The sequence below is a fragment of the Lactuca virosa genome, chromosome 3, assembly GCF_052849685.1.
Source record: "Lactuca virosa cultivar CGN04683 chromosome 3, Lactuca_virosa_CGN04683_v6, whole genome shotgun sequence".
Classification (NCBI taxonomy): Eukaryota; Viridiplantae; Streptophyta; class Magnoliopsida; order Asterales; family Asteraceae; genus Lactuca; species Lactuca virosa.
This window is the reverse complement of record NC_136428.1, coordinates 254,296,517-254,310,075: the sequence shown is the minus strand read 5'-3', so window position 1 is coordinate 254,310,075 and position 13,559 is coordinate 254,296,517.

Below are 13,559 nucleotides of genomic sequence, written 5' to 3'. Positions count from 1 at the left end.
CCAGTTAACTTTCCCAGGGCCTTACGCCATCTGGCCACATTCCAGGATCCTGCATTCTAAAGATCCTTCGCAAGCTTAATTTTCGCCTCCTAGACGACAATAGCAACACTCGCCTTCGCTTCTGTAATGAACTCGTCCATTTCATCCACATGCTCCCCTTCTTTCTCAACTTTTTCTTTAGTCAGCTTCTCCACCCTCTGTAGGAGCTCCTTGTAGATTCCCTCCTGTTCCTTCATAGCATGCTCTGTTTGAGCAAGCTTGGCCTTGAGATCCTCACGGAGCGAGAGACATGATCAGAAACCTAAGAGGGATAACGGTAAGTAGAAAATAAAGTTAAATGAAAAAGAACACAAGATTTCTTAAATATTGGGAGAAGGAGATCAACTTCTTTAACGCCTCATATGCTCTGAGATTCTCAAGATCCCAGCCATCAAATGGTTTCCTCTTGCGAGATGTCGAGGTCTTCAAAGTAAGATCAAGCTGAGCCTTATCAGGAGGAAGAGAAGGAGGGATCTTTTCCTTATTCACCATGATCATACCGCTAGACATTTCATCTTCAAGCTCATATAGGAGAAACTGAGCACTAGAACGAGTAGCTTTGGATCGTACATAATATGAAGGATCCTCGTAAGTTCAGGATCCAGATGTCAAAACAGATGAAATACATTAAGAAGGATCCTTATCAGTGGTCATTGAAGCTATGGTAGATGAACCTTATTGAAGGCTAGGACACTCAAACTTGAATGATCTTACGTCTGCAAATAAAGCAAGGAAACTCGTGATCTAATCCTCAGTATCTTCAACAACAGATAATGCTTCTCCAAAACTGAAATCTGCATCAAAATAAAATAAATAAGAAGAGTAAATCCTTGGATCCTCAAGCTCACAAATAGATCCTACCATTTTCAACCCAAGCTTTGGGCAAGAGATCCCCACCAGCAATAGAGTCACACCTCACAAAAAAGTATTTTGCCTTCCAGGCTCCGTCATTGTGTTTTGTTTTCAAAATAAGAGGATATTTGTTGGTATTGACCTTAAGCAGAAAAAGAATTCCCAAAAGTTGAAAATTCATAAACATAAGCCAATTGGGCAAGACCTATGTCCATAACGATTCACTCGGTTAATCCACAATAAAATCCTCTAGATAATACGAATGATTTATTAATATGTTATGGAAATAATATATTAAATAGAAATCATATTATTAATTAATATTTAATCAGAAATTAATTTGGAATTAATTTTGGGATTAAATGAATTAACTAAAAGTGCAGGGGCTGTTTTGAAATTTATTTATAGTTGTGGAATTTGGCTCTTGGACCATCCTAGGAGGGATGGACAAAATTCTCTAGGAAAGGCCCTAGAAATTTCGTTCATGGCCTTAAGGATGAGGATCCATGAGCTACTTAGGCCTTAAGCAAAGGGATTAGGGTTTCCTTATCTTAACCCTAACTTTGGCCCTAAGCAACCAACAACTATATAAAGAGCATAACCCCTTATGGATTTTGGCTAGGCTAACGTTCCTAAACCCTAATAAAACCGAAAATTATCTCCTCTCTCCTCCTCTCATAATCATTCTCTTGCTAAGTGTGTTTGTGAGCCATTAGAGGTGTGACGCTTGTGACACTAAGTTCTCAAAGTTCAAGATCTACAAGGTTTTAGATTGTTATTACAATATAACAATCAAGGTATGTATTTTAATCCCTATTATGTAATTTTCGATTATAATACATAGAACCTAGGGTTCCTTGTATTGTGCTCATTTTTAGGATGTTCAATAGAGAAAACTTAGATCGAATCAATTTAGGGTTGCATGCACACATAGGAATGCATGTTTTGCTCAAAACCCATCAGTGGTATCAGAGCCTAGGATTAATTTTCTGTTGAATAGATGCAATTGTGATCTTGTTCAAAGGAGAAGGGAACATAATCTACATTCTGTTCAATGAACTCGTCGAGTTGTTTTTAGAACTCGTCGAGTTTGGTCCTTCAAATCGTCGAGTTGGTGCGTCAGATCTGATTTCGGATTTTTTTGCCTAACTTGATTTACTAGGTTTATATTTGGTAATTATCTTTTAATAATTCTACCATAATCTGTTTTTGGTAATATAAGATAATTCAATTAAAACCTAAGTGTTAGGAGATAATTATGGATTAAATAATGATGATTTATTTGATTGTAATTATCCTTATGGATATGGTTAATGATTTAATGAATTGATTAATTAAAGGATAATTAATGTATCCATAATTGGTTACTAGATAATTAAGTAATTAATATTTTTGGGTTGTTTGAAATTTAAAATTAAAAGATTTAATTTTGGAAATTTAAAATGGAAAACCCTAAAATATATCCTCATGGATATTGATAATGGTAATTAATAAATCCATATGTGGTTTAAATTTAATTAAATTAAATGTTTAATTTATTAAAGGATTAAACCCTTATTATTTTAATATGTTTAAAATACACCCTATAATGTATGTAAGAGTAAGAGTTTAATTTTTATGTATGTATAAGAAAAGTCAGTCTTACCGTTAGTATGCCTCATTCACGAAGTTGGTCTATAAGAGGAGTTTAAGGAAGCGGCCTATAAAATGACCGTCATTGGTTATCCACTCTTACCCACTGCTCTCTTGACTAGTGGAGGGTCATTATCCGAACGAGTTTGATAAGAAAAAATAATTCTCATTAATAAGTATAATGAATTATAAAGTAACTAAACCATTTTCTAAAATCTCATTCTTACTTACTTTTGGAAAAAATGTGAATTTGATGCTAACCCATGAAATTGCACATTTCAGCTTATTGGTCGTTAGTGGAGCGTGTGTGGTTAACCGACACACTAATATGGGACTAATATTGTTGACAATGGGTGTCTCGTAAATTATCGATGAATTAATAGAGCGCGTGTGGTTAACCGACACGTTAGTTTCAGATGATAAATGAAATCGAGAGTACCAAGCTAATTTGCATGGTTATTCACATCTCGTTTGTGATCATCGGCATCCCATTCACAAAGTGAGAGCATAATCGAGATTAAACATGCCATTGAATAGTTCAATGAATCTCAAAAGATCTAGGAGTTTCATTAGATTGAAACTGGTAAATGCTTACCTACCTAAAATAGATTCGAATTTGATTACGACATCCCTCTTCAGAATTCAAATCGAAAATGTGGATCCTAGCCTTAATTTAAATTTTGGGTTAATAATTAAGGATTAAAATCAACTAACTTGAATTCTTATCTCCCTTTATACATGTCAAGTTCAGACAAGAATGGTTTTCCTCATCCTTCTGAAGATGATCTTCCACATATTGATCAAGGTGAAAGAATGTTCCCTTCTTCAAATGGTGGAACTATAAATCATGCTTCTCCAACTTTTCCTCCACCTCCTCGAGTGATTCTCCCCGACCCATAATTTCTTCAACTTGAACAGTTCAAAGTCACTCAAGCCCTATTGGCATGTAAACATCAAGATGGAAAGTTTGTGTGTGCGCATGTTCTGAAAATGAAATGGCACATTGACAGATTGGGAATGTTAGGTGTCGTTTTCCCAAGGGAGCTGGCCATTGATTTGGTTCTAGTTTCGCTTCCTGACTCATATAATCAGTTTATTAAAGACTTCTATGATAGGGACCACGACGTGACCTTAATTGATCTGATACATATGTTGATTGTTGTTGAAGCAGAAATGCTTAAAAGCACAATTGAAACAAAAGTGTTTGAAGGATATGTCTCCCAAACTTCCATGGACATTGACAATGGCAACATTGGTAGTCCAAAAAAGGATTCTCTTCCCAATGGAAAGGGATCGGCCAAGGTCAAACCTTTTGACCATATGGTAAAGAGAAAGGCCATTTCTGAGATAATCCCATGTGATATTCCTGAGAATTCCATATGTTTTATTACCTATGGAAGGGAGATTGGATGAGAAGCTACCCTCTCTACCTGAAAGATCGCAGAGATAGTAAAGTCATGTTGTATGACTGTACTTTAGGTATATCCACTATCTAACTCTATTTTATTAAGTTCTTATTAATAGATTCTTGTTACATGAAGTGATAGTCACATTTTGATGTTTTGCAAGATCTAAGAGCAAGAAGGAAGCTTAAGAAAAAGTAAGCTGAATCTGATCGTGAGATATGGATTTCGGTCACATGGTTCGATGATCAGATTTTGGAAGCTACTACTTAGGAGTTATGATATGATTAGGAAATATATTGAAACATAGTTTTCATATATTTGCATTGTAAGGACAAAATTTTCCGCATATTATTAAAAAAATGAATTTTGATTTATTTACTTTATATTGCAATGGCATTTATGAAAATTGGCGGTTATATTTTTATTGTTAGTAATGTTAAATGTGGATTGCTTCTTAATTATATCGTTTATGGTAATGTCATAATCAACCAAGTGAAAAGGAATTCTCATCACCCAAGTTTCAGTTGGATAGAAACTTGGAGTCATACAATTCGAATTGTGTAATGTATGAGAATCTTGATCGTTGGTAGATTATGACTAATTCGTTGATCACATGTTTATGTGAATCAAAGTGAAGGACTAAAGGATATAGTACAGATTGATATGGACTATTTAGATCCACCACAAATGACTATAAGTACATTCATCATGATTTACTGGTGGTCAGTAAACATGGTTATGTTTAAAAGATTAAGCACAATTCTGACACTTTGAAAAGTTTCAAAGAGAATCAAAACGAATAAGAAGAATCTGTTTGACAGAAAGATAAAAGTTTCTCCAATCTGAAAGGAAAGGAGAATACTTTAGTATCGTGTTTTGTGATCATCTTAATGATTGTGGAACCATGTCACAAATTAATCCTCGTACAACGTCTTGGTGCAAATGTTTGACTAATAAGAGGAATCAAATATTGTTGAAATGGTTTAATTGAGAGATGAGTCATACTTTGTTTCCAATCAAAGTTTAGAGTCATACTCTAGTAACTACAAATCGTATCTAGAAGCTTATTTCGAACTAAGTAGGTTTATAACAACTCATGAAATGTGGAGTAGAAATGTTTTCTTATTCTAGCACATTTGGAATTGGTAGTTGTGTTGTTTTGGATGAAACAAAGGAAAAACTAAGACCAATTACATGAAGTGTTTTCTTGTCGAGAATCCACAGTAACTTTTGAATATTTGTTTTTGCTTGTCAAGGATTGTTCCTTGAGAGAGAAACTTATATGTCAAGAAGTCAGTGGGAGTCCTATTGGTCTTGAATAGTTTCAAGAGTCAATCAAGAATAAACCTTTTTAGTTATCACTAGCACACAACCTGAGGTTGATATCCTATCGTGTTCAGTTGACACATTCTTGTTTCTATGTGCCTTCCAGTTGAGTTGGCAATGCATGTGAGTTCTTTGGTTCTCATTTGACTACAAAAGGCAGAGCACGTTGGTCGGTGATAGTATTGGTTAATGGAAGTGAGCTGCTTAAACAACATGGAAGACATGGTAGGCCCTTGTGCTACCAGATGGCAAGAAATTAAGAATAAGCAAAGTTCAGTCCATGAAAGGAAAAACAAAATTTGATTTTGGTTTGTCCTCAACATTATCTTATGATTGCAGGTTGGAATTGATAAATTCACATGGATAGGAACACATACACCATAAAATCTAGGTGGCAAAGTTTTCGCTCTAATTCACGAAAATGATTATGAGGAAACACTTTTGCTAGTAGATTTTAAATCTGATTGATATCAAGGTTAATAGTGTGATAATTGCTTTCTAAAATTTGTATATGATTACGACATCCTTTTCATAGTTCGAATTGTGAGAAATGGCAAGTAATAGTTTGAACATTCAGGATTTATCACTATAAGTTCTGAAAGGGTTTAAACACACACATGTGTTATCTAATAAAGGTCTATGAGCTTGAGAAGTCTAGATGAAGATTTATCAAAGCACCACGTATCGAAAATTTAAACTTAAGAAAGAAAGTCAATAATATTGATTTCTAGAAGTCCAGTTGATTTTTGGGTACATGTTGTGACAACCGTCAAATTCAAGTCAAAGTCAACAAGTCAAGGTCAACAAGTCAAACCGATCAAACTTAATTAGTACTTGTATGCTAAAAGTTATTCTATGTATAAAAATGTGCATTTGTATGTCAAGAATTCAAGTGTCTTGAAGAATCTAAGTGTTAACAATGTAAAAACCCTAAAAAGGGAGTTAAACGCATCAAAACACGACTAAGGACCCTTGCGGGGACTTAAAACAATCATAAACGAAGCATAACGGGGTTCACGAACCTTGCATTACGAGATTATACGATAATAATGACTAAGGTTACACCTCTCCCGAATCACTCCAAGTATGTGAAATCTCTCCCAAATCTCTCCAAGTATGTGAAACCTCTCCCAAATCTCTCCAAGTATGTGAAATCTCTCCCAAATCTCTCCAAGTATGTGAAATCTCTCCCAAATCTCTCCAAGTATGTAGAATCTCTCCAAGTATGTGAAACCTCTCCCAAATCTCTCCAAGTATGTGAAATTTCTCCCAAATCTCTCCAAGTATGTGAAATCTCTCCAAGTATGTGGAATCTCTCCAAGTGTGTGAAATCTCTCCTAAATCTCTCCAAGTATGTGAAATCTCTCAAAGTATGTGAAATCTCTCAAAGTATGTGAAATCTCTCCCAAATCTCTCCAAGTATGTGAAATCTCTCCCAAATCTCTCTCAATATCTCTCTCAACTTTTTATGGTCATCCCGACCCTTAACTTGGCCAAAAACCGCTTGAAACGGTAAGTTATATCGAAAAACAGCTAAATAGGGCCGAAACCCCTCTTAGAAACCGAACCTCTTAGGAACCGAACCTCTTAGGGCCGAACCCTTCTAATAGGACCGAACCTCTTAGGAACCGAACCTCTTAGGGCCAAACCCTTCTAATAGGACCGAAACCTCTCGGAGCCGAACATGTCAGAAGCGAACCTGCAGAAGCGAAGCACCCTTCTCGGACCGAAGCTCAGCAGACCGAACCGAGACCCTTCGGTCCCTCCCCCTCGCACCTTCTGCCCAAATCCGAGAAGCCTCGCAGTTTCGCATCTTCCACCCGGTTTTCGACCCCGACACCATTTTAAGCCCGTTTTTGATCATTTTAACGGGATTTCTTCACCAAATTCATATTTTTATCATTTTTAACCCCTAGAACTCTTATTTTAATTATTTTTAAAGGATTTACTAATTAAAATAGCTTAGATTATCAAGTGGGTCAAGTGTGCCCACTTGCCCTCCATGTGTCATCCTCTCATTTTCCACCTTATCCACATCACACAAACCAAGGCACACATCACTTCAAACTCACAAGTTGCTCCAGCAACCTTATATATAAAGAAATCCCTGGAGGATTTCTTGATTTACTTGCTCATTTCAAGCATACACACACTTCTCATACCAACTCAAGAAAGCTTATTTCTCTCTACTTCCCACCACCTTGTGCAAGTGTTCTTGAGTCATTTATTCACTTATTGGTAAGTATTTCCTTCTAACTCAAGTGCTATTACATGTTTTCATAACACTCTTGGATCATCTACACACATATTAACACGAAATCGTTCTTAGGATCATCCAAAAACTTCGTGTGTTCATCAAGTGATCTAGACTTGAAACTCATCATCTTCAACCTTCCACTCTTCAAGAAATCACTCAAGGTGAGTTCATACCCCTACATTTTCTAGTTTTCTTCAGTTTTCAGGGGGGAATACAAGTTAAAACACCAAAACATATTTGAAACTTAACTTGACAGCTTACCACAGAAAAGTTGTGACCTGTTCACGAACTGTTTTACCCAACTTAAACTTAATATTTTTCAAAACTGTTTAATATGAATGTAGTTCAGGTTTATACCTTTAAAATGACTACTTGCACATCTCCATATGATTTTTCTACGATTTATGGTGATTTTTACAAAACTGTATATCATTGCAGAAACGAATTCGGACCAGTCTGAGATTATGAACACTTTCACATAAGTTGGAGAATTCGAAAAATCATAATAAAAATCATGAATAAACTAGACATATTTTCTAAACTCTCAGAATTTACGGAATTAGTTTTCGACTTCGTATGATTTTTCTATGATGATTACAAAACAGTGGATAAAGAGTAAAAACTAGTTACACAGCTTACCATATTAACAACACTTTGTAGCATGTTGAGCAAAGTGCATAACAATAAGTTTCTAAATGTTTGGATGCATTGTTGTTAGTTTACCATCATAAACAGAAATTAGTCATTCATGTTAAGGACTTTTCCATTCATTACGAACACATATAATAAACTATAATAAGTATGGTTTATGAAATTTCCGATAAAAGCATACTACATAGAAAAGGTTTTACTCTCAAAACAAATAGGTTTTTCATATACTACATGATAAACTATAATAATAATAGTTTATGGATTTCATATCACTAATTTATTTCATAGAAGGTGATTTCACTTCCACCACGGAAGAGGTTTTATACTCAAAACTATATGTAAACTAGTTAACGTAAGTTGTGAGACATTCTCTATCGTACTCTTAGGGTACGGGTTCGAAAATCCTGTAAGTTATAACCAGAGTCTCTTGTAGGGAGAGCGTGATAATTGTGTATAGATCTATATTGGGATTGACACCCCACACCTCGCTGCTAGCTACAGCCGGACCGGCAGGTCTGCGGGTGACAAGAGTCATAAGATCCTGACGTCTGAAAAACGTTGTTGCAGGTTATTTCTCGTCATAGTATGGTTATAGCGACTCACATAGGGAGTTAACAATCTTTCAAGTTTACAGAGAAAATTCTACTTTGAAAAGGGGTTTTATCTATTTAAAACTACTTAAACATTAATTGTATAAAACACACACTCACATTCTCGATCTTGGGATTTAAGGCTACATAACTTTTTATAAGGAAAATATTGGATTTTCTTTGGAAACGCATTACGATTATAAACATCATAAGTACAAAACACACACTCATATTCTCGGTCTTGAGATTTAAGGCTACATAACTTTTATAAGGAAAATAAGGGATTTTTCTTGAAGTATACATGACAAAGTACCAGATTTATTACTAAATGGCTTTCATGATATTAAAACTACGTTTCATCTAGAATTGTTAGACTTCAGCTATAATTTGCTAAGTGTGCATGTTAGAGTTATATATGAATTTAGTCGCAATCGACCTAGAAATGGTGGGCCCGCCTTACTTCCTGTTCCTTGTTTGGTTGTGGACCTAGGGCAGACCCATTATATTCGACAGTTTATTTAATTTAAATTTTATATAACTTATATACACCGCGTGATTATAGAAGGAATCTACAGGTCTTTCTAGGGTACATTATTGCATAACATAGGAGAGTTCATTTCGTGTTTAATAAAGAAAATATTGAATTTTCTGAAATCATACTATATCGCTTTTTACAAGGAAAACGGCTTCTTTCTCAAATAAAACTCTTATGAACTCACCAACTTAATTGTTGACACTTTTTCAAACTACTTGTATTCTCAGGAATTCAGTGAAACAGGAAATCAACCGCTTTTGAGGATGGGACGTTAAATCGTCAAACATTTCACTTTTGTCATCATAAGTGTAATTGATTGGAAACATGTAAACACATACAATGGTATAACTTTTTCAATTATATTTATGATGGTTGTATTTACTTTGAGCACTATTATACTCGTTGTTGTGATACTATACATGAAGTCCTCCACCCCCGGATGTTTCCGCCATCCTTGGTTTGGGGGTGTGACAGATTGGTATCAGAGCATTGTTTATAGTGAACTAAGTATATCGAACCACATAAGATATACAAACTATAAATGCATTGGGACTTAAGTCTCTGATTTAAACATTTTCAAATAACTATACTTTTAGAAATAAATAGTTTCTTGTTAAAAGTATAAGTACATACATGCATACCGGTTTAGTGCCACATCTAAGGAAAACACAAAAGTTGAAAATAGAGGAGTTGTGCAATGTGAATATGCTCTGGGATATACAATCAAGTCTGGGAGGAATATAGCCTAATCAACTATATTCGTCCGAGAAGTGACTAGTATGTGTCGGGGGATAGCCATAGTGGACAACAAGTCTATCAACTTACCAACACCCATACCAGAAAATCGTTAAGAACCAAACATAACATTTAAAATACTATAGGAGTACTTTGTGGAACTATAACTTATGTGAAAACTAAACAGATTCTTGCTGGTAGGTCTACAATCACTAAGTGGATACGTTGAAGTTATATATAACTAGGATATCATAGACTTAAAATCTATGATCATTGCTATACTTCCTGTCCCTTGTTTGATTGAGGTTTTGGAATATGATCACTTAATCGAAGGTCTATTATATTTTTCGTTATATGTAACTGGTATGCACCATGTTATTATAGAAGTAACCAAAGAGGATCAAACCCTTATAAGTATTTCTAGGAATATGATTATTATATGCCTCTTATCTCACCCCTATTCTCGCACGGACATCATGGCAAGATTTTACTTTCCAAGAGACCCCTACTTAGGGAACCCGGAGAGTTAGTGGGTGATTAGGAAAAGAGTCGGAAGTGGAGCCAGAGGTCGACAACTCTCCTTTCATAACCAGGGCTCTCGCGAACCGTTTCAACTACGTCAAACTTGTGCCCCGTTGAGCAACATTGATCGATGGGTGGAGTCGCCATCAGCAACAGTAATCACCATTGGATACCAAAGAGGTTGCGATGACCTTAACCATGGGGGACCGGTTAAGAGAACCCTCCCAGTGATGACCCAGCAGATCATGAACATCGAGTTAGGGAACTGCACACTGCTACAGACGCTACCATCTCACAAACTTGAGACTTAGAAAGAGACTACTATTTCAGAGACCAACTCATTAAGGACCTTGTCGCCACTCGGGCGAAGGCAAGAAGGCGTCAGGATAGGCACTCGACTCTCGAAGAGAGAGTGGTCGCAGCCGAGCATAGGTTGGCAGAACTACAAGACGCATCAGTTTCGTTTCAAGCACCACTGGGGACGTATTGTCGTGAGCAGAGTTCATTTTACTCACAAGACCTTGTAGATTAGGTCTATGAGTATGCGTTGGTACTACTCCCCTCCATGTGTAGGCCCGACCCTGCGAGTTAGTAATTACACCAATCGAAAGATTATTTGCGGTCTAAACTTCTCCATTGCAATGATGTGGTGTAGACCTGCATCAGGCTCAAAACCTTTCTCTAAAACTAAATATATTAGAATCATACAAATGAAATGGGCATGTGTATTATTTCATTGGGAGCAATACTACTAAGAATTCATAAGTTTATTATGTATAGACTCTCATTATGAATTGTTTTCAAAGAACACCATAAACATTGGAACACGACACACTCAGAACAAAGATAAACTTAGTGAGATAACTCCTGACGTATAAGCCCTTATTCAAGACTCATTATCATCTCACATTTTTAAGCCTCATAGTTGAAAGGTGCCTTTTTCGTAGACCTATAAGGGTGCGATCATACCAGCATTAATGCACTGGATCCCATCAGAACTCCTCAGCTAAGTGTGTTTGGGCAAACATAATCCTAGGATGGGAAAAACTTAACGCCCGTACAAAACCTACTCCTACCCACTACCATAACTCCATCTAAGGAACGTTACCAGAAACATCAAGAATAGTTCAGTAAAGTGCGAGGTTTATATATGTGTATATAAATGATAAGGGTATAACTAGAATCATCCCCACTCACGAAATCGTTTCTCCCTATGCAACAGAGTTATGTCTTCACAAGGAGGTAACCAGCCAACAAACAATGCAGCAATCCTGCAGATAGACCCTGCTACTTTTCAAGTTGCGGTCACGGCAGCCGTGACAGCCGTCATGGCGCAACTCAATGCTAACAACGCCCACACAGGTGAAGGCGGTGTTGGCAATTTTAACCGCAGTAACAATCAAGAACGCCAGCAGGTGTCTACCTATGTAAACGCCTCAGACCACAAGCCCAAGAGCAAGAAGCGAAAGTTTTGCAACAAAAGAAGCGCAATCTATCTCAAAAACGCGCTAAAAGACAACAATCCGTGGCTGCCCCTGTAATTACAACATCAGTCCCGACTCATGCCTCGGCACTAGCCACAACGTCTGTCACTCAAGCACCGGTCAGACAATATATGGGAACACTTCCGAAGTGTATCAAGTGTAGCTACCATCACAATGGGATTTGCCGGGTGCCGCACTGTAAAAACTGCAACAAGGACGGACATACTGTCCGTTTCTGCAGGAACCAGACCCAGCACATCGCTTCAATCACCTGTACCAGTGTAAGTCCAGTATGCCACCTATGCGGTTAAATGGGACACTTCAAGAGAGACTGTCCAACTGAGAGGAATGACGGGGGAACAGGAGGAGTGTGGCAAACAAACTAGCAGTAGCAACAAGGAACCTTATTAGGACTTTTGTAATGATTCCAACAACAAAAACGTTTAAGTACCATATGTTTGTAATGAATTTAGTATGTTTGCTAAAATTACCGTATTTCAAAAAGTAGTTAATGTGACAACCCGAAATCTACTCCGTCACTGTAACCCGTTTCCGTTAATAAAAGTTAGTTCTAGTAAAATTTTCCGTTAACTTTTATTTATTAAAATAATTCATTTTGAGTTATTTAAAATAATATATATTTAATGACGGAATAAAAGCATCTAAGTCGGGTTACGGTTAGTTTACCGGGTAAAAACATTTAGCTCCGTTTAAACGACAGTGTATGGTGGGTCCCCACTAGGCAGCCATATATAAAGGAGGAGTGTCCACCTTTAGAGCCTTTTCCTACCTTGGAGCTTTCTCTCTCTACTTTCTCTCTCTGAAATCGGGTTTTGGCTCAAGAACACCACTTTCAAGCCTCAAAAATCAAAGGTAATCTTCCTAACTGAATTTTCTAGCTTAGTATTCATGCTATTTCGAGTTGGATCATCCAAATGCCTCAACATGCATGTGTTTACGGTTTGGGGAGCCTCTCAAAACCGTGAACTCCAATATGCGGGTTTTGAAGCCCCAAAACACTTCCAAACCTCCCCTAATGCTTAGATATGGCTTAGATACTTGCATGCATGAACTAAGGAACCCAAAATCGTGACTTTTTGGCCATAAACTTGAGTTTACGGTTCTTGAACATTCAAGAACCGTAAACCCAAAACCGTAAACACCTCAAATGGTGTTTTGATGCCCCTAAACCCTTCCTTAGCTTGTTTGATGAACATGAAACTAGTGTAGATGAGCTTAGGACCCCAAAACATGAAATGGTTGAAGTGGTCAAGGGTTTACGGCCGTAAACCCCAGAGTTTACGACCGTAAACTCCCAAGAAGTGGTCAAGGGTTTACGACCGTAAACCCTAGAGTTTACGACCGTAAACTCCCAAGGAGTGGTCCAAGGACCGTAAACTCCAAGGGAGTACCCAATTGAACCCTAATCACTTCCCTAGCCCTCGAATTGATCCTAGGAGCCTTCCTTGTGATGCATGAGACCTTTAGACACACAAACTCACCATTTCCATGAGTTTACGGCCGTAAACT